Source organism: Anolis carolinensis, chromosome 4 (genome assembly GCF_035594765.1).
Source record: "Anolis carolinensis isolate JA03-04 chromosome 4, rAnoCar3.1.pri, whole genome shotgun sequence".
Lineage (NCBI taxonomy): Eukaryota > Metazoa > Chordata > Lepidosauria > Squamata > Dactyloidae > Anolis > Anolis carolinensis.
The window spans coordinates 199,808,777-199,835,850 of NC_085844.1; the positions used below are offsets into that span (position 1 = coordinate 199,808,777).

Below are 27,074 nucleotides of genomic sequence, written 5' to 3' on the forward strand. Positions count from 1 at the left end.
TAGAATTTGGAGGCTCTCACCTCGAGTGAGAGAGAGCCTAAAGAGCCACCAAGAGCGGGTTCGCTACTGTGGCAAGAGAGAGAGAACCCAAAGTTAGAATTTTGCCGTACCCAATAAATCTCACCAAAGGCTGAAGAAAAGTACCACTGAGTTGAATTTAATTTGATCCAGCTGGAAAGGATGTCAACCACGATCAGTCATCAAGCAGACATGTCATACAATGGAATACAGTACACTTTATAACAAAGAAACGGGGTGGTCAGGTTTGAATTTCTCACTCCCTCCCCCTCAGCTGACTTCACGCTGATTGGTTGTCTTCATCAGCTGGAGGAGAGGCGTGAACACCTCACCCAATCAGAGAGCCGGCGCCGCTTCAGCCTCTCGACCAATCAGGAACAAGGGGGCGGTCTAAGCCACAAACAAAGGACTGCTGAGTGGATTTATGAATGAATCAAGGTGACTAATGTTGCCTGATGGTTGTCGATTATCTCGGGGGTCCTCAAGACAACCAGGTATTATTTCCAGCAGTAAGAATATACATTTTGGGTCTGACGTGGCTGTCAGAATCCGGTTTTTCTAAAGACTGATTATGTAAACAGATAAGTGAGAGCCAGGAAACGGCGGCGAGGCGGCAGCGTGGCGGCGACTCCGTTGACAGTCAGCTGTTCGTCCTTTTAAATTTGATTCTATAGGAATAAAGGTTGTTCCCAAAGCATAGGGGTCCAAAGTGAAGAAAGCAAGATAGCAGTCATGCTTAGAGTTAGTTCAGGAAGATGTGATGTGAAATTGGTGTTGATCCGTTGATTTGTGGTTACTGAGATCCTGGGATTCTCTGTAACCGCGGTTCAAGGGAACACACTTTCAGCCAGTTGCCAGCGACGGCCAGCAACCTGGGAAGGAAGAGAGTTCATTATGGAAGGCTAGTGTTGATGAAAAGGAAAGGTTCTCATGCTAGGGTCAATAGGGGGATACATAATAACCACCATGAGAGGAAAAGGTTATAATGTAATACTTTTATTAGGGATTAGTTCCATTCATCCAATGGCTATCACCCTCCTCCCACCAGACTCAAATCAAGGAAGGGCTTCATGAGAACCACCACTCCTCTTGATGTTCCTCCAGCAACAGCAAGAGTGTCCCTCTGGGCAGCTAAACCTGGCAATTCTAACTGGATGGCCCCCCAAGAGGGTCTTCCCCCAGGGGCAAACCAAGAATGGGCAACTTGGAAGTCCCTGAACAGACTCAGAAGTGGAGTGGGCAGATCAAAAGACAACTTGGCAAGGTGGCACTACCTGGAGGAATCCTCCATCTTGTGTGACTGTGGAGCTGAACAAACAACTCAGCACATGTATGCTTGCCCACAATGCCCTGCCTCATGTACAGAGGAGGAGTTGTTTAAAGCTACAGACAATGCGGTTGCTGTTGCCCGCTTTTGGTCCAAAACTATTTAGTTGCTTGTGATTTCTTTTTTTTTCTTTTTTCTTTTTTTCCCATTATTTGAAATGTATTTGTTGTACAATGCTTTTGACACGAAATAAATAAAAAGGGATTAGTTACAATGTTAGGGTTAGGGAGGGAAGCAGAGGAAGAGATAATTCAGACACATTGAAGCTGCTGCTGGGACGAACAGCAGGACTTTTTCAGATCTGTGGAACTCCCTGCTGCAGGTCAGATTTGATTGAGTGCAGGGAGCTTCTGGTTCAACCTCAGGGATATGCAACTAATGTGATGTGTGAAAGTGAGGTGTATCTTTCACATACCTCTCCTGGGTTTGAAGATCGGATCTGTGACAGTCTTTTTAACAGTACTGGGGGAGTTTTCAGGTGCATGTTTCAAGGAACACATTGTCTCAATTCCCAAAATTGTCACATGTGTAAACCACAGATGGCTAAAATATGGCTCTCCAGAACAATGTTTTTCAAGCTCTGTTCCTCCAGATGCTTTGGACTTTGGCTCCCATAATTCCTAACAGCTGGTGAGATACCTGGGATTTCTGGGACTTGAAGTCCAAAACACATGGAGGAGCAAAGTGTGAGAATCACTGCTCTGTAAGGTCTTGGTCTGCATCTTCCAGCTTTCACTAACACACTTGTGGGTTGGGCTGAGAGGCGTTAGAGGTTGACTCCATATTTGCAATCTATACCTTGTCTATCCTTGGTGTGGGCAGAAGAGGCAACATAGAATACTAGGGAGTTGTCACACTAATAAAGGCCGATCACAGCTCCCCAAAAGGCATGCCATTGTGGTCAATTGAATGAAAAGCTTTTGCAGACTAGAAGGAGTGAATGGGCTTGTTGAGGAGTGAAGGGCAGCTGCAGCCCTCTCAGACACAACCACTGTCATCTCAAGCTGTTCTGGCTGCCCTGTCCTTTATATACCTGGCAAAGAGGAGAGCATATTTAAGGATTAATGTGCAGAAGCAACAGCAACTAAAACCCTCTCAAGCACAGCGACCTCCAGCTCATGCTTTCTGAGGAAGAAACTTTTTTCAAATCAGCTCAGCCTGTCTTCGGTCTCAGGCTTTAACAGCTTACTCTAGGAAACTAGTTGATGAATAGGATATCAATTGATTCCCTGCCAGGAACATGGCTACCTGGCAGGGAAGCTTTGTTTCCTTTTTGTAAGTGAAATGTCAAGCTCCCTGACCGAGCAGCAAAGTCCTGCAAGGAGAAATGAGGCAAAGAGAAGGAAATGTCTTATTCGCTATCATTAGAAAATAAGTCATGGGTGCAACAGCTGTCCTGAGTAAGGTTTCCCAAGGGTAACAAGTGATTTAACCCATACCCTACAAGCACAGATATAATCGTAACAAGACCTGCAAAGGATTTCATAAAGAAAAAATCCTAGTAAACAAAGCCCCAAAGCATTGCTGCTCAGGCAAAGAAGCAAAATACAAAACAACTTTTGAAAGGATGAGCTGCAAGGCTGATTTTGATGACAAGTCAACCCCTTTCTATTCCCCAAGGCTCTCAATAGGTAACTGGTAGCTCCTACTTGCTTTCAGATTTTTTTGCATTGTGCACATGCCAACTTAAAAATAAACAAAAGACCTCCAAGCTATATTCAGAATCACAGTAGGAACAGCAGCTAACATGACAGAACTTCTTTCTTCTCTTTCCAGTGCCCTCCCACCCTACAGCCTTTCTCACCTAGTATTTCTAATGTGTGTGTATGTGTGAATGATCAAGGGGTTGCAGGGTGAAACTTTCCTGTTCTGCTGGTGTAAGAAATTCTGGCAGTAGAACCTGGATCTTCACCATTGTGCTTTATTATTGCTTTTAAGTGAAATATGTTGTAAACGGCTTTAGATGTATTAACTCTAAATATTTAAAGTAAGCAAATTATTGCTAGGTTCTTTCTGTCACATGCTTTGAAGGGTGGAAGCAGCTGCGCCAGAGGACCTACCTCAGCCATAGTGGATCTGCCTGCACTTTCCAGAGCTAGTTGTGGTTGATAGTGGGGTCCCACTTCTGGAAAGCTTATTTTTCTTGATTGCTTTCTGAAGTGAAGTGCTTCAATACTCTCTATCCAGTTGGGCAGTGAATCTACTTCAGGTTTTGGATGAATTTAAATGATGAAGCTATTTTTTTTTGGGGGGGGGGGGAGTTAGGGATCAACATTTTAAGTACCTCTAAAGCCTGGATTAAAACTTGGTGTGAATTCACCCAGTTGCCAAAGTATGTGTTTGTTGAGCATGGGTAGAAGTCATAATGGCCTTTTCTTTCCTGGCTGTACTACAAGCCTGGAGTGGCTGAGAAATACAGACATAGAGGAAGTACAGAAGAGGAAGTGGTGGGGGAAAGCAAATCCCAGATGTGAATAAGAGAGTAAGGGTCAGAGCTTAGAACAGTTACTTCTTGTATATCAGCTTCCAGTAATCTTCGGTGAGTATATTTACTGGCTGCCAACTGGACAATTCTGTGAATTGTGGCAAAAAAACCCCACCTTTCAGGTTCTAGTGGTGTAGTGGTTTCTGTCTACCTAAGTCAAGCAATTGGTGCGCAAAACCCTCAAGAAGGAGGGAAGGCTTTCTAATTACTTTAACCTGCTGAATAAATTATGTGCAGATCACATGAATGCTACCATGTTTCATCAACATGCCTCTTGATAGTTGCAGAACTCAAAGGTAACAAATTACTAGTAAACTGAGAGCCAATATCTTGTAATGACTCAGGAGAATAGGTTTTGAATCGATTCACAGCCGTGGAAACCCACTAGATGACCTTGGCGAGTCACATTTTCTCAGCCTCAGAGGATGGCAAAGGCAAACCCCTCTGAACAAATCTTGCCAAGAAAACCCCAAGATAGCTTTGCCATGAGTTCAAAACAATTAGAAGGCACACAGCAACAAAGTTTCCTGCAACTCGTTTATTTGCAGGGTAATAACAGCAGAATGAGGTAAAATGTCAAAAACAATGCAACAGATACAAAATAAGTTACTTTAAATAACATCATGGATCAGCTCCAAAAGTTCATTTTAAAGTCAATTGTTTAAAAATTTAAAAAATATTTTGACAGGAATTTTTCTATGTGCAAGTTGTTTTTGATATAATGTTGTCATTCTATTTTCAGACCAAGAACAGATGGTGTATTCAGTGCCATAATTTAAGTAAATCTTCTCATGCATTGAGTTGCGCATTCTTTCCAGTTTTTTGAATCACTGTTTCTATTCTCCCTTATGTTAAGCCATGTTGAAAGGAGTTATAGTCCAAAACACCAAGGGGGGTACTTGACTACCCCTCTCCTAAAATAAACCAGAAATGCTACAGAACTCACAATTGCAGATATGCTTTTTCTGACAACAATGGTATCAACCTTCAATAGCTTTAAGTTTAAATGGAACAGTGGGGCAAGAAGAGAGTTATCAAGAGAAATAATTGCTGAACCATTTTCCCCACAGTCTTTTTTTCTCTTCAAAACCTTTTCCAGGTTGCCTTAACCCCATTTGATAGGAAGTGCACAGCAGCCTCTAGCAGAATTTATTTATTTATTTACAGTATTTATATTCTGCCCTTCTCAACCCAAAGGGGACTCAGGGTGGATCACAATGCACATATACATGGCAAACATTCAGTGCCGTTAGATATGCAACATATAGACAGACACAGAGGCATCTAACATTTTCCAGCTTCTGCTTCATGAGGGTATGCTCAATTCCGGTCACGGAGAGTTGCCGCTTCATCGTCTACTTGTGACACTGAGTCTTTGATGGAGTACTTCCTCATTCCTTTCTGCACACTGCTGGAAGTTTTTATGGTGTCATAAATTAGTTAAATTAGCCTCCCCGCATAAAGCGGTATCTAAATTTTCTACTCAACAGATGCAACTGTCTTTCAAGCTGCTTAGGTCAACAGCGAGCTAGGCTATTAATGGTCGGGAGCTTAATCTGACCCGGGCTTTGATCTCATGACCTCTCGGTCAGTAGTGATTTATTGCACCTGGCTACTAACCAGCTGTGCCACAGCCTCGCCCAGAAACCATTGATTGATAGATTACCAGTTGATGGTAGCACATGATTTATCAAGCAGGTGCCTAAAGGTTCTTAATTCTGTCAGTAATAAAGGATAAAAATATTCCCCAACTGTGTCTCAACCCCTCTCCTTTAAAAGTGAATACTTTTTCTTGATATAGTTTGGTGCTTGAGTGCTACTACTGTAATGTATACAGGCAGAGAGTCAGAAACAGACTGTGGACCATATAGTAGCTATTACCTGTCAAAGATAAGGACCCAGTCCATATAATATTGTTGGCTAGTTTGTTTTACTGCAATGAATTTGCAATTGTTCAGTAATTCCAAGAGATTTAGATTGCTGATATTATTTCAGAATTTGGCTAGTACAAGACTGGATGAAAATTACCTAATGTTTAACATCAGATCTCAGCATTCCTCACGAGTGACTATTATGACCATAGCTAATGGGAATTGCAGTCTGAAAACAGATGAAGGGCTGCATTTAACCCATCCCTGGTTTAGTGCATGCTCTCACACAGAACATGCTACAGTGGTCTGATTTTCTCCCGTGTTGAATATTCCTGATGCTCAGAAGATTGGCTGTCATCTTTCAACAAATTCTAAAATTCTTTGCTTGGAGTACTTCTGCATTACAGCATAAGAGGGATGACTGTGTGCCCATAAATCTGAGCTGAGCCATTGTTTGAAAGTGCAACAGCTTTCCTCAGGCCGCTTCCTCCAGAGGCCTTATGCTTCCCCTTGCTGAACCACAGCACACAGTCACACCACTGTTTCTGCTGATGGAATAGGGAAGCAGTGTGGCTGTTCTTCCATCCCTCGCACTCACCAAAACCAAAATCAAGTCTACTTCCAATTTTACAGGCTATAAACAATTTCTGTGAGTCTTTTGTCCAAAGCTTAGAAAAATTACTTTTTGGATGACAGCCCCCAGAATCCTAGAATTCTGGAAGTAGTAGTCCAAAAAGGCAACTTTCCCACTATCTGTTGGCACAGTCAGTGACTAGAGGGGTGATGGTTTTTTCTCCTGACAGTAGAATTTGGAACGTTCCAAGCTAAAATTATTAATATGATCTTCTCTCTGGCAGTACAGTAGGCTATGCATTACATGTTGGACCCATTCCAAGAACCTTCGCATAACTGTTTTGTGTAATCTGGAACCCTATTTTTCTTATGTCTTGGGCATCTGACTGAAGTATACCATAGAATCGTTCTGAGGGGCCTAGAAAGTGTCTTGAGAAATGTTCTCATTACACCTCCAGTGTGATTCCATGGTCAATTTCTGGTAGAATTTCCAACAGAATAGAAGTTGACATAGAAACATACTGAAGGCCTAGAGAGATCAATTCTCTAGGCATTTTCTAGGTCTTTCAGAGTGATTCTCTGGTATTAAACCTATTCCTATATAAATACAACTATGTTCAGTGAGCTTGTGTAATGCTCTAGAAAAACCAAGTACACTATGTTAGAGGACAAAATAGTCCCCTTTTTATCATTGTTAATTTTTATTAACTGTTTAACAGGTAAATTCAAACAGATACATTTCAGTTGTGTCTAATTAAAAGATAACCCATATCCCGAGAATTCAGTTCTGATGCCAGTTGAGACAGAGCTATTCCCATTCTGATGTGACAAACTCAGAGGAAAAAATAACATTGTTACACATTAATCATTATTTAAATTACTTACTTTAGATTACTTAAATTATTTACCATAATGTTTTTTTTCTTTTGAGTTTGTCACATCAGAAAGAGAAATACCGTATTTACTCGAGTCTAATTCGCCATAGAATCTAATGTGCACTCCAGTTTTCAAATCCCTGAAACCCAAAAAAGTATTTACCGTATTATCCAAATCTAATGCACACCCTAATTTTGAGAAGGAAATTTAGTCAAAAAAAGATGAGCATTAGAATCAAGTAAATACGTACCGTATTTACTTGATTCTAATGCTCTATCTTAACTTGTCTCAGAACTAAATTCTCAGAATCAGCCTTTTTATAATGAACATTTACGTTACATTCACTGTTCTTCCTTCTTGTCCAGCATGGTGAACGGGCTCATGCATTAATTCTATTAACATATCAGTGGTATTATTGCTTTTTGTATGTGAAATTACAAAGTAGAGATCCATAAATGGATGTTTGCCAAACAAGCAAGAACTTTCATTAGACAAAATTGTCTAATGACAATTGTAGCTATTGATTAGTGGTATCTGATAGTTACCATATTTGGACACCACTTATTTTAATAATGGAAGATTCAAAATCTCTTTTTCTCTCCCCTTCCACCCCACTTCGATATATTCCTCTATTTAGCACTGGCCTCTTATACTGCATGCTAATGCATCCATTGCTATGGAGAACAAAAAAGTGCTTTCTGGAAAATGATGATTGCGTTTTGTCTTCCGTACTTTGGCTGCAGTCTTTCAAGAACTAAAATGCTCTGGAATGAATCAGCTATATAGTGAGGGTTTTTTAAAGGCCTGTTGCAATTTTTGAAATAGGAGGTAGTGAACAGTACAAGAAAAAGTATGTTGAACTGGAAGTGGTCAGAGCAACCCAGGAGGTCCAGACCAACGCAAACTGACAAAACCAAATGTATAATGGAACAAGGAACATTTTGATCTAGGATTCAGTTCATGGCATCAGGAAATCTGTGACCTGAAAAATAATTTGTTTTTTTTTGTTTTTTTCGTTTCCAGCTAATGGTGTCTCTAAGGCAACCCTTTCATGGGATTTTTGCAAGGTTTGTCCACAAGAGGTTTGTCTTTGCCTTCCTTGGAGGCTGAAAGTGTGTGACTTGCTCACGGCCATCCAGTGGGTTCACATGGCTAAGTGTGGATTCAAACCCTTGTCTTGAGAGTCACAGTCCAATCAATGTTCAAACCAATATACCATGCTGGCTCTCTGAAAAACAGTGCATTGAAATGAATATTATTGTATATACTCATGTATAAGGCTAGAAATATTAGTCAAAAATTGACTCAAAAATCTTAGGTCAGCTTATCCATTGGTCAATGTAAGAAATGTGCCTTAACTGTCATCAAAAGAAGGAACCACCCTCTTCTCTGAGTAAAGTGGGTGAATGGCGAGAATGTAGTCCATCCCAGGAAAATCTAAAAGGAGCACCAGCCCACTCTTCTCTGTCTGCTTTTTTGAATGCCTGGGAAGGAAAATGGTAGATAGGGGCAGATTGCTGTCTGGGATGGCACTGACACTTTCCCCTCTCCTTGGAATGACCCTCGACTTATATCAAAATCCATAGTTTTGGCCCCCAAACCTGTGCTCAACTTATACACAAGGTCAACCTATAAATGAGCATATACAGTACATCCTTTCTGTTTTTCCAGTAGTGGCAAAGGCAAAATTTAATTTGTTGAATTCAAATGGTCCAATTAGGAATAGGGCAGAAAAAAAGCTACAAGTATAGTCAGTGGCATTGTTGACCACACACACAAGTCAAAATGATAGGGCTGCAATTGTTTGTATTCTTAAATGGTAATAAGTCCAGCTGAGCATTATAAGTCTTGTTTTCAATTAGGTTACCTGATATAAACAGTAAAAAAAACATGTCAATTTTATTGATGCCTTCTCTTCCATGAATTCACTGGAAAAAATAGATACCGGACCTGAGTTCATCAAAGTCTTCCTCCATAGGATACATAGCCATTCATTTGTTTACATTAATTATGTAATACTATACCAGATAATCCAGATGCTCATAGACTAGTGTTCTGTGTTTTTGTTACCATTTTGTTAACCTCTAGGAAACATACATTTTCCACTATTACTTGAAGCTATGACAGAGCCAAAAAAATCACACATTGACGTGTTGATATCAGGCAGCTGCTTTCTTTTTTTAAAAGGCTACTTTGTAAACCAGTTCCTCCTAGGGTTTTCACCACTCTGAATAGTTCACCTAGACTGAACAGAGTCATAAAAGTGAGGGAGTAAACTCAATTCTGATGTATTTGAAACTGGATTAAACTCTTCTTGATGGGGAGTTCTTTTTGCACTTTATGCAAATAGCTGTTTTGTGACCTTGTGGCCTTGCAGATGAAGATCTGAAACAGGCAAATCCCTGGAAACCATTCTTTGAGTAGAAATTAGACTGACAGCATCAGGAAGAATTTTTTAGCAACCAGGCAATGCTCCTAGCAAAGAACTGGAAGACATTTCAGATTTATTACAATTACTGGAAGTACAGACTGGAGCAGGGGTAAATACTTCTTACAGGAAGCAAATGGGAAGCAGCAACCCAATCCATCTTACTCTGTGGACACTTTAATTGAAGTTTCCCTGAAAGTGGCAGCTAAGTTCCAATGTAGTTAGCAGAACCAATTCAAGTTCTTGAGTTCAGAGAGTAATAAAGATAATAAATGCAGCATAACCTCACATAGAAAGGTAGCAGCAGCGCCCAACAATATCCTGTGATTTTTCAGCTGCTATTTATACCCCCATCACTTCCTCTCCGAGCATGGTTATATTTAGTAGTGTATAACAAACAAGGCATATGAAAGAAATCTCTCACCACTTGCAATTTATAAACTATTCGAAACCATTGGCTCCCACTTTAACACCTTGGAGCTGACGGAAGGTAGAACCATGGGTCTCATGTTTTAGTCCAAGCTAATTTTGTTTTAATCACATAACTGATCCCTATTTACCCTGGAGTGTGCACTGCAATTCTTTTAGTAATACAAAGGCAATAATATACAATGCACAAAGAGTTTAAGGTTTTAGATCACAAACTGATTCTTTGTTCAGGAAACTAGACCAAATTTTTTAACATGTATTGATTTTAAATTATCGTGAATTTTCTCCACGAGGGTAATGGCAGGGTTCATATCTTGTCCCCACTTTGGCACATTAACCCTGTTAGAGAATGAATGAGTCTAAAATACCCAGTGATTTCACTTAATGAGCTCAGTGGGAACTAGAATGTGGCTCTATAAAAGTTCTGTCACATGTTAAATAAGCAACACAGGAGGAAAAGAAAGTGCTAGATTTACCCCCAGTTAATGCTACGTCTGTTGTTATCTTCATGTGAAGAATGTCTAAATAGGAGGGGTTTCTTCCATGCATTGACACTTCCCACATAATTTGCGAGCCTATTTTTTCTGTTTCTGATTGTGTAGATAGCATTCATGCATAGGGGAAGCTCTCCTATTGATGTTTTTCCCTTTCTGTGTGAGAAAAGTGACAGAACTAGAGCTGGAGGAGGGTGAGGCTCAGACACTTCCTTCTTCATGTGTTTTTTGTACCTGCTTCCCTAGTAAGGGATTAGAGTTAAAGACTCTGTCTCACAAGCTAATCACTACGCTGGCTCTCAAAGTGACCATTTTGTACTACGGTTTTGAGCAACCATTTTGAAGTTTTTTTCCTCCATCTAGGCACATGTTCTTTCGCTTGTCTGGATTGAATGAGCCTATGATGAAGAAGTAGGTAATCATTCTGATTTGCCTGAGGTCAGACACATCTGTCCTGTATATACGCTTAGATGGGGGGGAAATAAACTTCTAAATGCTAATTTTGTCAGTACTGGTTTCTGCCTGCAGCATTTTATGTTTTCTGACCCAGCTAAAAGGCTGAGTGATAAGAAATGTTATCTGTGCAAGTCCGTGAAAATATTTTCTATGCTGAAAGACCAAACAACAGAGGTGGGAAATATGCCCTTCAGTATTGCTGAACTTCAGCTCCCAGCAGTTCAGGTCAGCATAGCCAGTGGTATAGAATGGTTGAAGTTGTAGCCCAACTGTATTTGGAGAGCAACACATACAGAATCATGTACAAGGAAAAATATAGTATGCTGAATCATGAGCACCACAGTTATTTCTTTTTCTTGGTTAGTAAGCTATCATTCACAGCCTCAAACACACTATATACATAGATACATACAGTACCTTTTCTGCATTTCTGTCATCTTTTTTCATCTGTCCTCCCACTATCTCTTGAATTGACGGTACTCCATCCATTCTATTGTTCTTCAGTCTTCATCTGTCATGCTAACCATTATAACACAGGAAGCTGCCTTACACTGAGGCACCACAGCACTGAACTACAACCCTTATCATCCCCGATGAGTGTCCATGTGGGGTGGTAGTGTAACCATCTGGAAGGCCTTACTAGAAGCACTTGACTCAGTTATGCTGTATGAAAACATGTGCTCTATCACCCTTTCCCTTAAAACAATGCCATAGTTTGTGTGCATGACTTGAGAGCACACTATGTAGTAACTTTGGAGAGCTAAGCAGGTGTAGCCCACTAGTGCTGACTGACTTTTTTTAAAATACATTTTATTTTATACATCCCGGCAATTAACAAACTTTTACCATACAGGACTTATTTCAGTATACATTATTCCAAAAGTAAATATTCCTTAAATGACATTTTAAATGACAGCTGGAGAATAACAGATTCTTTATTCCTGTTAAAATAATAGGCAAAGAGCTTTCTGAATGTGGATTTGGAAGTACAACTGAATTGTGAAGCCCCCATTTCCTGATCAACCATGTGCCTTCAGTGATATGCTAGTGTGGATAGCAAGATCATAAATCCTAATTTCCTGGAATCCCTTTGAACTCTAGAGGTTCAAATGGTGATTGTGCTGTTTTGTCATTGGTATATCAGTACATAAGTGATCAGCACTTTGGTTTCCCCTTATCTTATGTCGGTCTGAAGATATCCTGAGTTGATCTATGTTTTAAAATTATCATATGCTTAAAAAGTCTTTTCTGACTTATACCAAACTACTCATTTTCCAAAGGATGGTAATTTTTATTGATATAAAATGATCCTGAATTACATTGTCCAGTTGTCATAGTCTTATACAGTACTCCCTGAGTTCTCTTAGCTGGACCATGATCATCCCTCTCACTGCCCCCCACTCCCCGTATTTTCAGGGTCACTTGTCAGGTGACGGTATACTCATTTTAGAGGCTGTCCATGAGATGCTAATTCATAGGCAACTGCTTCTGAGAGGCATTCCTTCCCAGCGTGTCAGCTCAAGCTTGTTGCCTGTACTAGATCAAACAAGTTTGTGCTCTGCACAGCCATGCAGAACTTGACCTGAATGCTGTCTTGGCTGAGCTCCAGTCTCCCACTGACTTTAGTAGGATGGTGGAATGGGTAATGCTGGGCAGCGAAGCAGAACTGGTGTGAAGCAAGAACCTGGTCTTTGTTGTTGTGTTGGTGAGAAGAACATTTCTTGTGGGAAATGCCACTAGGTCTCAGGACCAAAGTGAAAGCCCTCCCCCCCCCCTTCATTGTCTTTTCATGTGTCATAGAAGATGGACTGGGGTTGGCATAGATAGTATCAACTTCAGCCAGTTCTTGCAGAATAGATTTCACACACCCTGGTAGGATAATAGTGAGGAATGTGGTACCGCCGTGTTTTCTTCTTGATACACAAAGGAAGGCCTGTCTGCCAAACCTCTTGGCGTTTACAGGTTAAACAGTGATTTCTGAACTCCTATCTTCCAGGTGTTTTGGACTTCCAACTCCCAGAAGCCTCAGCTACCAACACCCAATAATTTGGGGAACTGTGGTTCCAAACACCTGGAACGCCAGAGTTTGGGATACACTGGTTTAAAACAAGGCCATTACAGTGTTGCTAATGATAGACTGCAATTGTCCTTAATGTGTTGTTGTGCACAATACAGAACTAATCCAACCATATGTTCATATTCAACCTGCTGGTATTGCAAGACAGTTGACATATTGTGCTTTCTGGAACGTTGGGGCCAGTTTCTGGTTCAACACAGGGACATTGGTGTTGCCTACAAAGCAAGCAGAACTGTTGAACCATGACTATTTTCAACTGAGATATTGTGGAATTGGGACCACATGGTTCAGACAGGTCTATGAATTAGGGCAGAAAATTTAATTTCTGTCTTTAGAGGTGTCGTCGTTCTTGGTATTGTATGAATTAATAGGAAAACTATCTTGTACCATTGCAATGGATAAAGGGGGCTTCAGTCCCTAAAAACATATATAGGCAGTCTGCAAGTTACAGACATCTGACTTACAAATGACTCGTAGTTAAGAATGGGGGTGAGACAACAGGAAGTGAGAAATATTTACCCCTAGGAAGGAAAATTCGTTCCTGAAAGAGTTATCATGCGAAAAAGGTGTTTCCACTGAAGCTTTATCCCCAATCCTTGTTCTCACAACAAGTCAATTCTTTTTCAAAATCCAATGATCACAGGGACAGAAAGGTGAAATCTTTTGAACAGGGGCATAGACAGAAAAACAAACACTACAGATGTGTTAACCCTTCCCTGTGCTATCCAAAACGTGTGTGTGTGTGTGTGTGTGTAGGCTAGAATTACACTTAAAAATGTATCTGTTCCAACTTATGTACAAATTCAACCTACAGAAACTATCTTGTTCGTAACTTGGGGACTGCCTGTATTTTGATAAACCATACATTGAGATGCTATAAAATAATTTTCTTTAAACACATTAGATTTAAGAGCTTCAACAAAGTCCTTTTGATTCCATCAAATTGCTAGCAGAAATTATACTTATTCCTCAGAAAGTGCAGATTGGGTAACATTCAAACTTCCAATGCAATTTGGTAGCTAGAAGTGAATTGGAATAATTAACGTTATTAACAGTTGTCAGCCAATATATGAAGCTTTTGGCTTCTTTTTTATGAGGTTGATGAAGTACCCCAAATAAGCAATTAAAAGGGGGTTATTTGTGCCTGAAAATATAACAAAGTTTTTTTTTTCATTTTCTGTTTCACAACTTCTCTGTAATGGAAAAGACTTTACAGAGATTCTTTAAAGAAACAGAGTAATGATCATCATCTCTTACAATGAGAGTATCAGAAGCACGCACGGTGACATTTTCTTTCTTATCTGCATGGAGGTCAAAGCAATACACAAGGTTCTTCCTTCTCCCATCCCCAGCTGTCAAAATGATAGCCAGACGTAACACGGCATCACTTCTCTGATATACCCAAAATGTGATTTTTGGCCCACAGAGGGAGGCATGGGAGGGGAATTTGCTGATGTCCCCCAATATAAATATAACAAATGGTGCTGAGGATCATTTTGGACTTCTTTTGTTACAGCTGTCTGTCATTGGCTTGGTTGCCTAGACACCACTTCTAGTTACGCAGGAAAAGCAAATCTACACCTAATTTTCACTGTGGCTCAACACTTTCTGATGTTTCATCTAGATTGCCAAATAAAACCTTTTTTTCATTTACTCTGCTTGCTCAGTGGCTAATTCATTCAGAATCATTCTTGATATCTTTGGAGATAATACAGTAGTTGCACTGATATTTTAGAATTTGTAGCCACCCATTCTAATTAAAGTGCCCCCCCAACCTACAACTAGGAATTACTAGCAGAGCTTTACTTTGTTCATGTCTCATGATTTCTCATGACTTCCCATGTGCAAATGGAGACATACAATATGATGTTATTTCACAGGGTCTGTCCTTCTGCCTCACCAAATCCGCACATATGATGCAGTTCTGTGATGACCTGCACGTGATTTTTTTCACCATCCACAGTTCAGGAATATGTCAATCACACAGTCCTAACCAGTGTAGCAGCAAACAAGTGGATAGTGCACTAACCCATTATAGGCATTCTGTCAATGCTACAGGAAGAACAAATTTTGCCTGGAACCCTTCCAATGTTACAATACAGGAATAGATTTTTAAACAGAGTATTATTCCTGCATGCAAACTGAGATAACCAGAAAACAAGGTAGTTACTTGTTGCATATTGCAATGCCTTCAACAGTCTCAAAACAATTCAGATATTCATAATAGAAGAGGCAGAGAAAGAAGCATCTGTTGTCACCATGAAAATAAGCTGCTTTCCAACAACACTTTGCAAACCTTTGTCTGCAAACTCCGCTGGAGAATATCAGAAGAAACTACACATTGTAATAAAAGAATTCTGAACAGATGTGCAGAACCAAATCTGTATAGACACACTATAGGAATCTTAATTAGGCATCATCCATCTGCTGTCTAAAACAGACAAACAATGCAATTCTGGGTATTTCAAAGCCTGGGGCATCAGTACTATCTCTGCTGGGATTTCTGGCTGTATGCTGTCAATATTATTTACAGGATTCTCCTAACTTCCTGAAGAAAGCACAGTTAGCCATACTCATTTGCAGATTTAATTTAGGGGGCTTAAATATTTGCAGATTTGGTTAACACGTCATTTCTAGAAATCTGTAGATCTTCCAGGATGATTCCATAACCAATGTCTAGAGGACCTAGAGCTTCCTATAGAACTGTTTTCTCAAATTAAAAAAGTTATTTTAATTTGTGTATTTTCCACTTTTGGGGGAGCCATACCCCTAACCCCAGAAAATGTGGAAGATCTACTGTATAAACCACTGCCAGTCTTCCAGAGGAGATAATCCTAGCTACCATGGATATTGAGGTCTTTTACAGCAACATTACCATAAAAATAGACAACATGGCACCAGGAATACAGCTACAATGTTTCCAGCTACTTCAATTTGAGGTGGAAAGTTATTTTCAAATCAGTGGCACTAGAATGACTCCACAATACACATATGTATTCATGGCTGACTTGAAACAATCTAAGAACTGTTCTTTTGGTTGAGATATGTTTATAGAACCTAGATCATCTGGACTCATGGCCAAGAACCACCTGAGAAGTTTCACCAATATTGAGTTATATCTCCCCCACTGAGCTGAGAGTAGTCCAGAAGGCCAATTTATATTCTGAACACAACTGAACAACTACATAATTGACAATAAACATTCCTTATATCAGAAACATGCTGACCATGACACATACTTACATACTTCCAGCTTCTACTCAGCACAAAGTCCATTGTGTGATACCAAATCCTTTGATACAAAGATCTTCTGTTGGAAGTCAATAGACAGAGATTGAGTGACAGGCCTATGCTGGACAATCCAAGCACCTTAGCAACAACTTAGTAACAACATGGGAGGACAGTGATCATCACTAAAAGGATATAAACACAAATTCCATGCTGTAAAACTAACCCAAATGCCAACTTTGCCCCATGTCTAATTTAGCAACAGCATTACAGGACCTACACCGTGTCATCCTAACATGACATTAGAGGTTATTTCATTTGCTTGTCTATGTTATATGACATACTCTGCCAGCAATCCCTTGCTGCATTCTTCATATGACATCAGAAATAGCAATATTCAAAAACCAGTGGGAGAATGTATCAGTGTCTCAGTGTTAAAGAAACTACCATATTGCAAAGAAATGTCAAAGAGAGATTAGAGTAAGAGATTGAAGTTACAATTCATTAGGAAGCTCATAAGGATCTTATTATACTACATCTGTTAATTGACTTACCTAAACCCAGGATGTTTGGATTATCAGCTGCAGTTTTGTGAATGACCAGTATGAATAGTGCAATTCTAAGTATCCATACTTTCTGTATTTAATTTCTTTCTGACCTCACTGTCCACAGCTCCACCTCTAACTCCATGTACTCTACACTCACCTGAAATTATGGATTACGTTGTGCATTTATAGTGCACAAATTCTCATGCTGCAGTAATCAATTAGATTGTAAGACACCATAGAGCTCTCAGTTGTTTCACAGAGTTGTTAGGTAATTAGATGCTGACTGGGGATTAGCCAACGGTGGTTTTTGTGTCTCATGATTAATATTCTTTTTGTGTCTTCTTCTCTCATCTCCTTCCCTGATCTTTTGTTCCTCTTTCATCCTTGTTTTCTGGCATGACTCTTTCAGCAAAGATAAGGGGCAATAGGCTATATTTAATAGAAAGGTGCTGGCAAAACCACCTCTGAGTATACTATGCCTAAGAACATCCATTGAAATGGATGGGGTTGCCATTAGTCAACAGGCAACTTGAAGGCACACACACACACACACACACAAGCAAAGAGAAATGGAAATTGTAGTTGCTAGGCAACCCCAATATAAGATCCTTTCTCTCACACACACCATTCAACATGGTACTTACAGAGCATAGGATCAGCAAAGGCTGCTTGGAATCACTCAGAGGATGAGTGTTTCATACTGGCCTCATCAAAAAAAAGATACAAAAAGTAAACTATGAAGCCACTAGCAAATGCTTAGGTCTTGGGGCCCTGAACATAAAGGAGTGTCCTACTCATTTCCCCTGGCAACAGCACTAAATTAGTTCGCAGAATGTTTGTGTCACTGACAGATAATCTTTTAAGCTTTTTGGATAGAGGCATTTAACCCAAGTATTCTGTTGCCATGGCAAGGCAATGTGTTAGCTTTGTACGCTGCATCTGACCACATCAATGTGGAATGTGCTCATCATTTGTGCACACATCCTGTCATGAGATTAGCTAGAGAATAGACTGCTCCTTGGCCTCGTAATTCATTCTGTGTTGCATTCACAATAGACCATGCATGTGCCACCTATAGCCCAGGGGTGATAGGCAGCCCATGGGGCCTCTCTGTATCTTCTGCTGTACATGCCCAAACTGCCTCAGCTGGCCTCCACAACCCCTTCAGTTTTGCTGAGAAATGTGGAGCATGAATAGAGCCATCCCAGAATGCCATCTTCCTCACACAATCATGTTCCCCTATCTTTCCAGGCATATGTTTGGGAGGGTATCATGAGCACAACTGTCCCTGAGAGGATTGCTTATGGAAGTGACTGCTCCCATGGACTCCCATCCTCAGCACCATTGTCCTTCTAACAGCCTAGCTAACAACTGTTTGGTTGGCTGAGTTTAGATGAGGAAAAGATGCATGGGGAAAATAGTGATTGAAGGGAGTCTACCATCTCTAAATTGTATTCTTTTCTCTTCCTCCCTTGCTAGAACTGGAACACAGATGCAAAGAGATCTCCATGTGTAAGGAGGGGAAAGGCATCTGTGCTCAAGGTTGCTTACATAAAGGGGAAGGTGTGAGTTCACTTGAATACATCTGGATCTGTGTCTGGGTAGGCATGGTCCCCAGCTGTATTGCTCCAAAGATGACTCTCTATACTGTGAAGAAAATGGTGTTATACTAGCTTATCACACCAGAATTTTAAAAAGCAGGTAAAGTGTATGTGCCCACAATTAATCCTGTGGTTGCCTCCTGCAGCATTCTGGGGTTTGTTGTTTAGGAAGGGTCCTTTAAAATGCTCAGCCAGAGAAGTCCTCAGCCTCACTAAACTACACACCCCAGAATTCTGCAGGAGGCAGCCATAGCATTTACCTATTCTTTAAAACACGAGTGTGATGAGGCCCTAAAATATACGGAAACGCTGATAAATGGAAAATCTTGATTCCTGTTCATCTGTTTTCCCCTCCTCTGCTTGCAGACTTTCAAGCACATATCTATAGCTCAAAGGAATCGAAATGTTCCTCATCTCTCCCCAATTTCCAACAAATACAGTAGAGTTTCACTTATCTAAGCTAAACAGGCCAGCAGAACCTTGGATAAGTGAATATCTTGGATAATAAGGAGGGATTAAGGAAAAGCCTATTAAACATCAAATTAGGTTATGATTTTACAAATTAAGCACCAAAACATCATGTTATACAACAAATTTGACAGAAAAAGTAGTTCAATACGCAGTAATGTTATGTTGTAATTACTGTATTTACAAATTTAGCAGGAAAATATCACGATATATTGAAAACATTGACTACAAAAAATCATTGGATAATCCAAAACCTTGGATAAGCGAGTCTTGGATAAGTGAGACTCTTCTGTATGTGCAAACAAGCCTGGAGGCTTAATTCCGCATCTATTACTAGTTTACCTTCTCCATGCTATAGTTGTTTACCCAATTCCTAGAGTTGTTGTGTTTTTTTAAATAATAGAATTCCTTCTCAATATCAACATATTATAAGGCATGTAATAAAACCATACCCAGCACAGGGTAGTGAGGTGGGGAAATAAGGAGTAATTAAACTGGAAATATCAGCAGCATAAGGATGAAACTACAGCAAAGTGGTCCCACAGGAATTAAGCTGGATGTAATTTGTGTAAGGGAGAAAGATTTTTTTTAAGTGCTATAGTCAAATGCAGAAAACCTGTTTCCAGCATCTTACATTTTTATCAACAACTCCCTAAGGGTAGGTTCAGTCTGGTTACATCCACATTGCTGAGCAGCAAACCAGCAGAGTGAAGGAAGGGAATAGCAGTGGAAATAAACAGTAATGCGTGCACACTGCAGGTGTGTGTGTCTTAGCAGTTAGACAAATAGAACTAGTCCTTGAGGCTGAAAAGGTTTTAGTTTTCATGTGTTTTGGAAACAATCTGAGTCTGTTAAGTGAAGTATATGCTCCAAATCCATATGCATAAGCATTAGTAAATGTCTTCCAAAGTTGTTGATATCACACAGAAGACAGACAGATGGATAGGCAAGCATATATCTCCCACTCCAAGTCTGTGCACTGCATATATAGCTGAATTTATGTATAGTACTCTCTGCATCTCATAAACTAGGCTGTATTCCTCATAAACTAATCATTAATCCCATGGCACTTTGGTTGCTTTTGCTGCAGGTGACCAACATAGTTAGCCCTTTGGAATTTGAATGTTTGTTTATATAGTGTATGAGTGAAAAGAGAAGTCACCAACAAAGAGAGAGAGGATCAGCCCTTGGTTGCTTGAAGAGCATGGTGCCTTAGTATTTTTTATATCTAGGGAAACTATATTACGGTAGAGTCTCACTTATCCAAGCTAAACGGACCGGCAGAAGCTTGGATAAGCGAATATCTTGGATAATAAGGAGGGATTAAGGAAAAGTCTATTAAACATCAAATTAGGCTATGATTTTACAAATTAAGCATCACAACATCATGTTATACAACAAATTTGACAGCAAAAGTAGTTCAATACGCAGTCATGTTATGTTGTAATTACTGTATTTACGACTTTAGCACCAAAATATCATGATATATTGAAAACATTGACTACAAAAATGGCTTGGATTATCCAGAGGCCTGGATAAGCAAGGCTTGGATAAGTGAGACTCTACTGTAGTTCAAAAAGTGTCCAATGGATCAAAAATAGCTGGAAAGACCACCAGCATATATTACCTCTGAACCTTTCCTGTTTATCAGTCATGACCAGTATCTTTTAATAGATTTCTCCCCAGTAGATTTGTTGCATTCTCCTTTAAAGCCATCTAATCTAGTTGGCAGCAAATTTCATAAATTAGTAATACATTGTTTGAAGAAGGGCTCTCTTTTGTCTGCCCTGGATACACTGCTGAGCAGTTTCACTGGTAAGTTCCTTGGTTGTTTCCTGCTGATGTATTTATAGAAATGTTTTCTGTTTTGTCTCTGCATTTTTAGTAATGTGTTGCTCAGTTTGAATTTTTTCTCTTCCATATTGTCAGTAGTTCTTTCATCAGAACTTGGCGTCATTTGGGCAACTTATCCATTTTCAAAGAAATGGCTGTGTGTTTATTTTATATTTTTTGACCCAGCTCATTAACTATGATCAGACATGGAGTGCATCTACACTGTAGAACTAATTCAGATCGACACCACTTTAACTGCCATGACTAAATGCTGTGGAATTCGAGTAGTTGAGGTTTGGTGAGGCACCAGCACTTTTTGGTAGATAAGAGTGGTAAAACTACAATTGTCATCATTCCATTCTATTGAGCCATGACAGTTAAAGAGTTATCAAAGTACATTAATTCTACAGTGTAGATACATCCTTAGTTGCATGTTTTCTAACCTGCGATATACATTCTATATATCTTGTATAGTTTTAAATAGCATCCATGTGTCTTGAAGACATTAGGATATCTTGACTTTTCTCTTTAATAATCTAATTATTTGTTTTTAGACATTCATCTTAAAATTATCTATTACTGGAGTTGGAAAACTTTAAACATACATTGCATTTTATATCACTGCAAATGCTATCTGCATTAGTTTGACAACAAATCTCACACTGGGTTCTTGGCACCGTTGAGGTTATGGCTAGGGTCAGTTTCTATGTGTTCAGTTCCCATGACAGCTCTTCCAATGCACCTTCATTTGCTGTGCCTAGAAATGTCTCTGTGATGCATCCCTGATATAAATACCCAATTAGTATGGTACTAGTTGAAAGCACCTTCATTGCTTGTTTGATTTTCTTAGGACTCTGCTTCTCATAATGTAGTTCTGGCTAACTAACAAAAATAATAAGATTATAATTGTTTAGTAATATGCCCCAAAATTACAAAATAGCATTATTCCAAGACCTATGCTTAGGATATCTGTGTGCCCTGTCGTACATAGGACAGTTCTCTCTTTATAGGGTGGTCAGGATCTGGTCTGGTCCTTTGGTAGGGGAAAACAATAGGAAATGAGAAGAGCAGCTTTGAAGTTACCTGAGAACAATGCCTGGACATCAGATAAAGCGGTCACACAATTCTCTGGGTCACAGGATGCATCTACACTGTAGAATTAATGTAGTTTGTCATCACTTTAACTGCCATGGCTTAATGCTATGGAATCCTGGGGGTAGTAATTTTCCAAGGTCTTTCACATTCACTGCCAAACAGTGCTGGTGACCCATCCAGGAAGTCATGCCACCCCTCTATTCTGCCTTGGTCAGACCACACCTGGAATACTGTGTCCAATTCTGGTCACTGCAATTTAAGGGAGATGTTGATAAGCTGGAATGTGTCCAGAGGGCAACTAAAACCATCAAGGGTCTGGAGAACAAGCCCTATGAGGAGCAGCTTAAAGAACTGGGCATGTTTAGCCTGCAGAAGAGAAGGCTGAGAGGAGACATGATAGCCATGTATAAATATGTGAGGGGAAGACACTGGGAGGAGGGAGCAAGCTTGTTTTCTGCTGCCCTGCAGACTAGGACGCGGAACAATGGTTCTAAACTACAGGAAAGGAGATTCCACCTGAACATTAAGAAGCACTTTCTAACTGTGAGAGCTGTTTGGCACTGGAACTCTACCCCAAAGTGTGGTGGAGGCTCCTTCTTTGGAGGCTTTTAAGCAGAGGCTGGATGGCCATCTGTTGGGGGTGCTTTGGATGCAATTTCCTGCTTCTTTACAGGAGGTTGCACTGGATGGCCCATGAAGTCTCCTCCAACTCTATGATTCTGCGATTCACCAAAATACAAATCCCAGAATTTCATAGCATTGACACATGGCAGTTAAAGTGGAGACAAACTAAATTAATTCTACAGTGTTGACTTCTTAATTTGCCTCAGTAAAGCATATGTAAATTTTGTGCAAATACCCTTGTTTGTTCATTTATTGTTATGTTTTCTTTCCCCTTTTGTAAAAATGTTGGCGATTGAATGATAATCCTATTTCTAGTTGAGATCTCAGCCTCTGTGGTTTTCTTTGTTTAATTGCCTTTTATTATTGTTAGTTTACTGCCAAGTGATGGTGCCTTCATTATGATTATTACTGTAGCACATATATGGCATGAACGTGTCTGGATACAGATTCCAGTCAGTCTGGATGCCTATGCTAATTAGCCGCTGAAATGTTCCTGTGGAACCAACGTTAATTAACGGAGGCACAAGATGTACAGTTTTTGATTGTCTTATTCTGACAGTCTAGATCCACTGAGAGGTTGCATTTCCTTCCCAAGCATCCCAATTAACTCCATGGGAGCTGAAATAAGAGGTTGGCCCTACTACTAGGCAATGCGAGGCAGTTGCCTCAGGCAGCTGGTTTCAAGAGTCAAGAAAATACATCATGCGAACAGTGATTTAATCTATCTACTATTGCTGTATTTTGGCTGCCAGGGAGAGGCACTTTTAAGATTGTTTTGCCTCAGGTATCAAATAACTTGGCAGGCCATGGCTATTATACACCTTAACCCTAGACTGCACAATTTCTGCACCTGTCCCTTAAAGGAAGCCTGAATCTGTCCAGGTGATTTTATTTTACGCTTCTACACTAAAAATGTGTAATTGTCAACCAAATTTCATACATTCTTGATCAAATATCAAAAGTCTTTGCCAAGTATAACTTGTCATCCTCCACTGCATTCAACCAAACACAAGGGAAAATGGCATGGGGTTGGGAAAAGATTGTCAGAAACAGGTAACCCTCAGTGCTTTTAGTTCTGGATCTGTCTCTGCCTACTACTGGATTCAGCCTCATTCCCTATTAACCCCTAATGCAGTGTTTCTCAAACTCTGCTCCTCCAGATGTTTTGGACTCCAGCTCCCACAGTTCCCAACAGCTGGTAAGCTGGCTGGGGTTTCCGGGAGGTGAAGTTCAAAACACCTGGAGGAGCGGAGTTTGAGAAACTTTCTTACTTAGGTGATCCCTCACAGCTCGAGGATGATGGTCCTCCAGGTGTAGTGTCCAGGTGGATCCGTAGGTGGCTGTGGAGACCTATTCTTGACCCGCATGTTCTTCCATAGTGAATATAAGTGGTACTTAAAGGAGCACTTAGATGGAACCCCTTGGATACAAGTTCTTTGCAAACCTATTTTCAGTTGGCACAGGAATGGCTGGGCATCCAAGCCCATCCTCTTAAGTGGATAGGAAGAGTCTTCTCTATGGGAATGGATTAAAAGCTGATGCAATTCTAGGACCCTTTTATCACCCAGTTATAGTGCTATGATTCCACTTTAACTGCCATGGCAACATCCAGTTTAAAGTCTAGAGAGGACTACGTAAATTTCATTTCTAGAAAGTTCTCATTAAACTACAAACCCAAGTATTTCATAGAATGTTGCCAAAGTGAAATCATAGGAATATTATGTAGTGTAAAAGGGCCCCAGCAAACTGTTTCCACATTGGCCAACCAGATGACCTTGAGAGGCCCATAAGGAGAACAATATGGATTCAATAAGCCTCCCAAGCATCTTTTATTCAGAGACATGCTGCTGGTGGTGTTGAAGAGAGTATATAGTCGTCATGACTTATAGCCATTAATGTATGAAGGTAAACGTCAAAGAGCCAACTTGATGTAGTGGTTTGAGTATTGGACTAAGACATCAGTTTCCAGACAAAAGGCGGTCCCGGTCAGGGTTGGCTTGACACGTCTTCCTCTTGGCACATTCCTCCCTTAATCCCTCCATTCGTGCCTCTTTGAATTCTGTAGCACTGTTGGTAACAGCTGGCCTCCAATTACAGCACTTAAGGGCCAGGGCTTCCCAATTCTCGGTGTCTATGCCACAGTTTTTAAGGTTGGCTTTGAGCCCATCTTTAAATCTCTTTTCCTGTCCACCAACATTATGTTTCCTGTTCTTGAGTTGGGAGTATAGTAACTGCTTTGGAAGACAGTGATTAGGCATTCAGACAACGTGGCCAGTCCAGTGGAGCTGATGGTGTAGGAGCAGTGTTTGAGAAACACTGCCCTAAGGGAATGCATCTCCTAGACCTGGCGTTGTTAAATGTTTCCATTCAAGACTCCTTTTGGCCCAAGACATTTTTAAGTGACCCTAGGTTTAAAGTTATATCAAAGAGGTATAAGAATCAACATTTGTTTATAACAAATCAGCATTTCCAAGGCTTGCTAAACAAGCAGATTTTGCTTTTTATGAAGTACAGCTGAAGTACCTTTGCAGAGTCCACTGTCAACACTGCACAACAGATTTGTGTAAATGTCTAAAGTAGTCACTAGGTGATGCTCAGAAAACATGTACTGTTTTTTGGGACCCCGACATTGAGCTAAGGGAAGCACATTTGGGCTCAGGACCCACAGTTTAAGAAGCCGTTCCCTAGAACAGTTGCTCATTCCTGCTTGAACATTTCATATAAAGTCGAGCCATACAGGTCATATTGAAATGTGAGCATTTTCAAAATATCTCTCTTTTGGAGAAGGCTCCTGTTCCGAGAAGAATCCCAACTCTGCTAGGTAGTTATCCCCAAACACCGTGGTCGTGTTGATTTTACATTAAAATTTAGCCCAGAAAAGTAACACAAAACAACCAGTTGGAAGCTGCAGACGATAACCATCTGTTACTGTTTTTAGAATGAATCACTCTTCAGGTAAAGACCAACAAAAGTGGCCTGATTAGAATGCAGGCAACCTGAAAGGAAACTGAGAGATGAGCTCAGAAATGCTTAATGTTTAACTCTTAATTCTTCCATCATGGTATTCAAGAACCAGATTGAGTAAGTCTGATTTGGAGAAAGGGAACTCTTAGCCTTGTTCACCTCCTGTCATCACTCCTCACCTAGAATTTGGCTTGCTAATGAAGAGAGCAGCCTATATCCATGGGTGCTTTATGCAACTCAGAACATTATATTGGATGAATCCTCTCTACATATGGAGGACTCCCTTCTCTTTTAGAAACTGCCCTGCACATAAAGAGAGGAGTGGAAATGTGTAAGGAAGGGAAGCAAGACTAACTTGCTTCTAATATGCTTACTTCACTGTTTCCTCAACACTTAAATAGAGCATTCAAAGCATGCATCCACATCCCACAAATCTGGTCCCAAATGACATTGTCGCTGCTTGGGACAGTTTTGTGATGTATAAAAGCAATGACACTTTTTTGAATAGAGAAAATAGAGTTGTCTCATTTCTTGTCCTCCTTTTTTCCCATGCGAGGAGGTAGATCTTCTCAGTAACTGCTTCCAGACCTAGGAACTCCCTCCCTGGGGAGACCAGAATGGCCCACTCCTTACTTTCTGCCCACTGTCACAGGAGAGCTGTGATTTCAATGGGCTTTCAGGAAGTGACTGAAATTGGCTTTTAAGGCTGAGTTACTATGTTGTTTTTAATGAATTTTTAATGGTTTCAATTCTATAGATTAGCTTTTTTAAAAAAAGTTTTATTTTTAGCAATCATTTTAATATGTTGTGCTTTTAATATTCATATAAGGTGCATTGATTCCCAATATTGGGGAAAAGGTGGGTAAAATGGATAAAATTGTCATCATCATGAAAAAAAAATGTTTCGTCTCTATGGTTGATGTCTAAACTCAGTTTACTTTAGATTTTCACACCTTATCTTTAGTTTATAAATCATACAGTACAGTTGTTCAAATGGCACAGTGAGGGATATTTCAATACAACCATACTTTATTCTGTTATGTTTATGTAACCATTGAATATTTGGAGCCGAGCTCATTGAATCTGTAAGAACTCGAGAGTGTTTACAGCCAGGTCCTTCAAATCAGGAAGCAATCATTTCAGACAAGTGTCATTTGTATAAACAGAATGGTTTCCTTGTTGTAGAAGTGGATGTTTTTCCCCCCCAAAATTACCTTTACATAATTTGATTTGGGGTATTTTATCAGTTGTCATCTCTTTTAATTAAGTTTGGAATGCTTAGGTGGACGATGACTGTCAAACCACTGAATTTTACATTCCTTTTAATAAAGCCATTTCCTATTCTTTCAACTTCAAAATAGGCAGAACTACCGTTAAACCAATCTCTTGTGTCCTGTTAAGTGTCTGAATAATCTGTTCAATTTTTTCTTATAATAAACTATGAAATCTACTTACTCATGTTTTAGAATATGACTAAACCTACTCAATCTCAGCATAGTCTCATTGTGGCAGTTCTATAACAATTGGGTGTAACTGTTTGTTAAATTAGTTCTCAAATGAACAACTTTTGCAACCTTTGAAGGCTGCCCAGATTTTCTGTGCAGACGTTAATGTTTCTGGGCTAAAATGCTATTTCCTGTACCCAAAATGTATTTTCTGTTCAAAAGAAGTGAATTTTT

At 39.9% G+C, this 27,074-nt stretch overlaps 1 protein-coding gene across 2 annotated transcripts in view; it reads left to right on the forward strand.

Moving 5' to 3' along the window:
- The window catches only part of cdk18 (cyclin dependent kinase 18), a 103,051-nt gene that overhangs the window by 36,346 nt on the left and 39,631 nt on the right, over positions 1–27,074 (forward strand). The gene's annotated exons all lie outside the window — the stretch shown is intronic.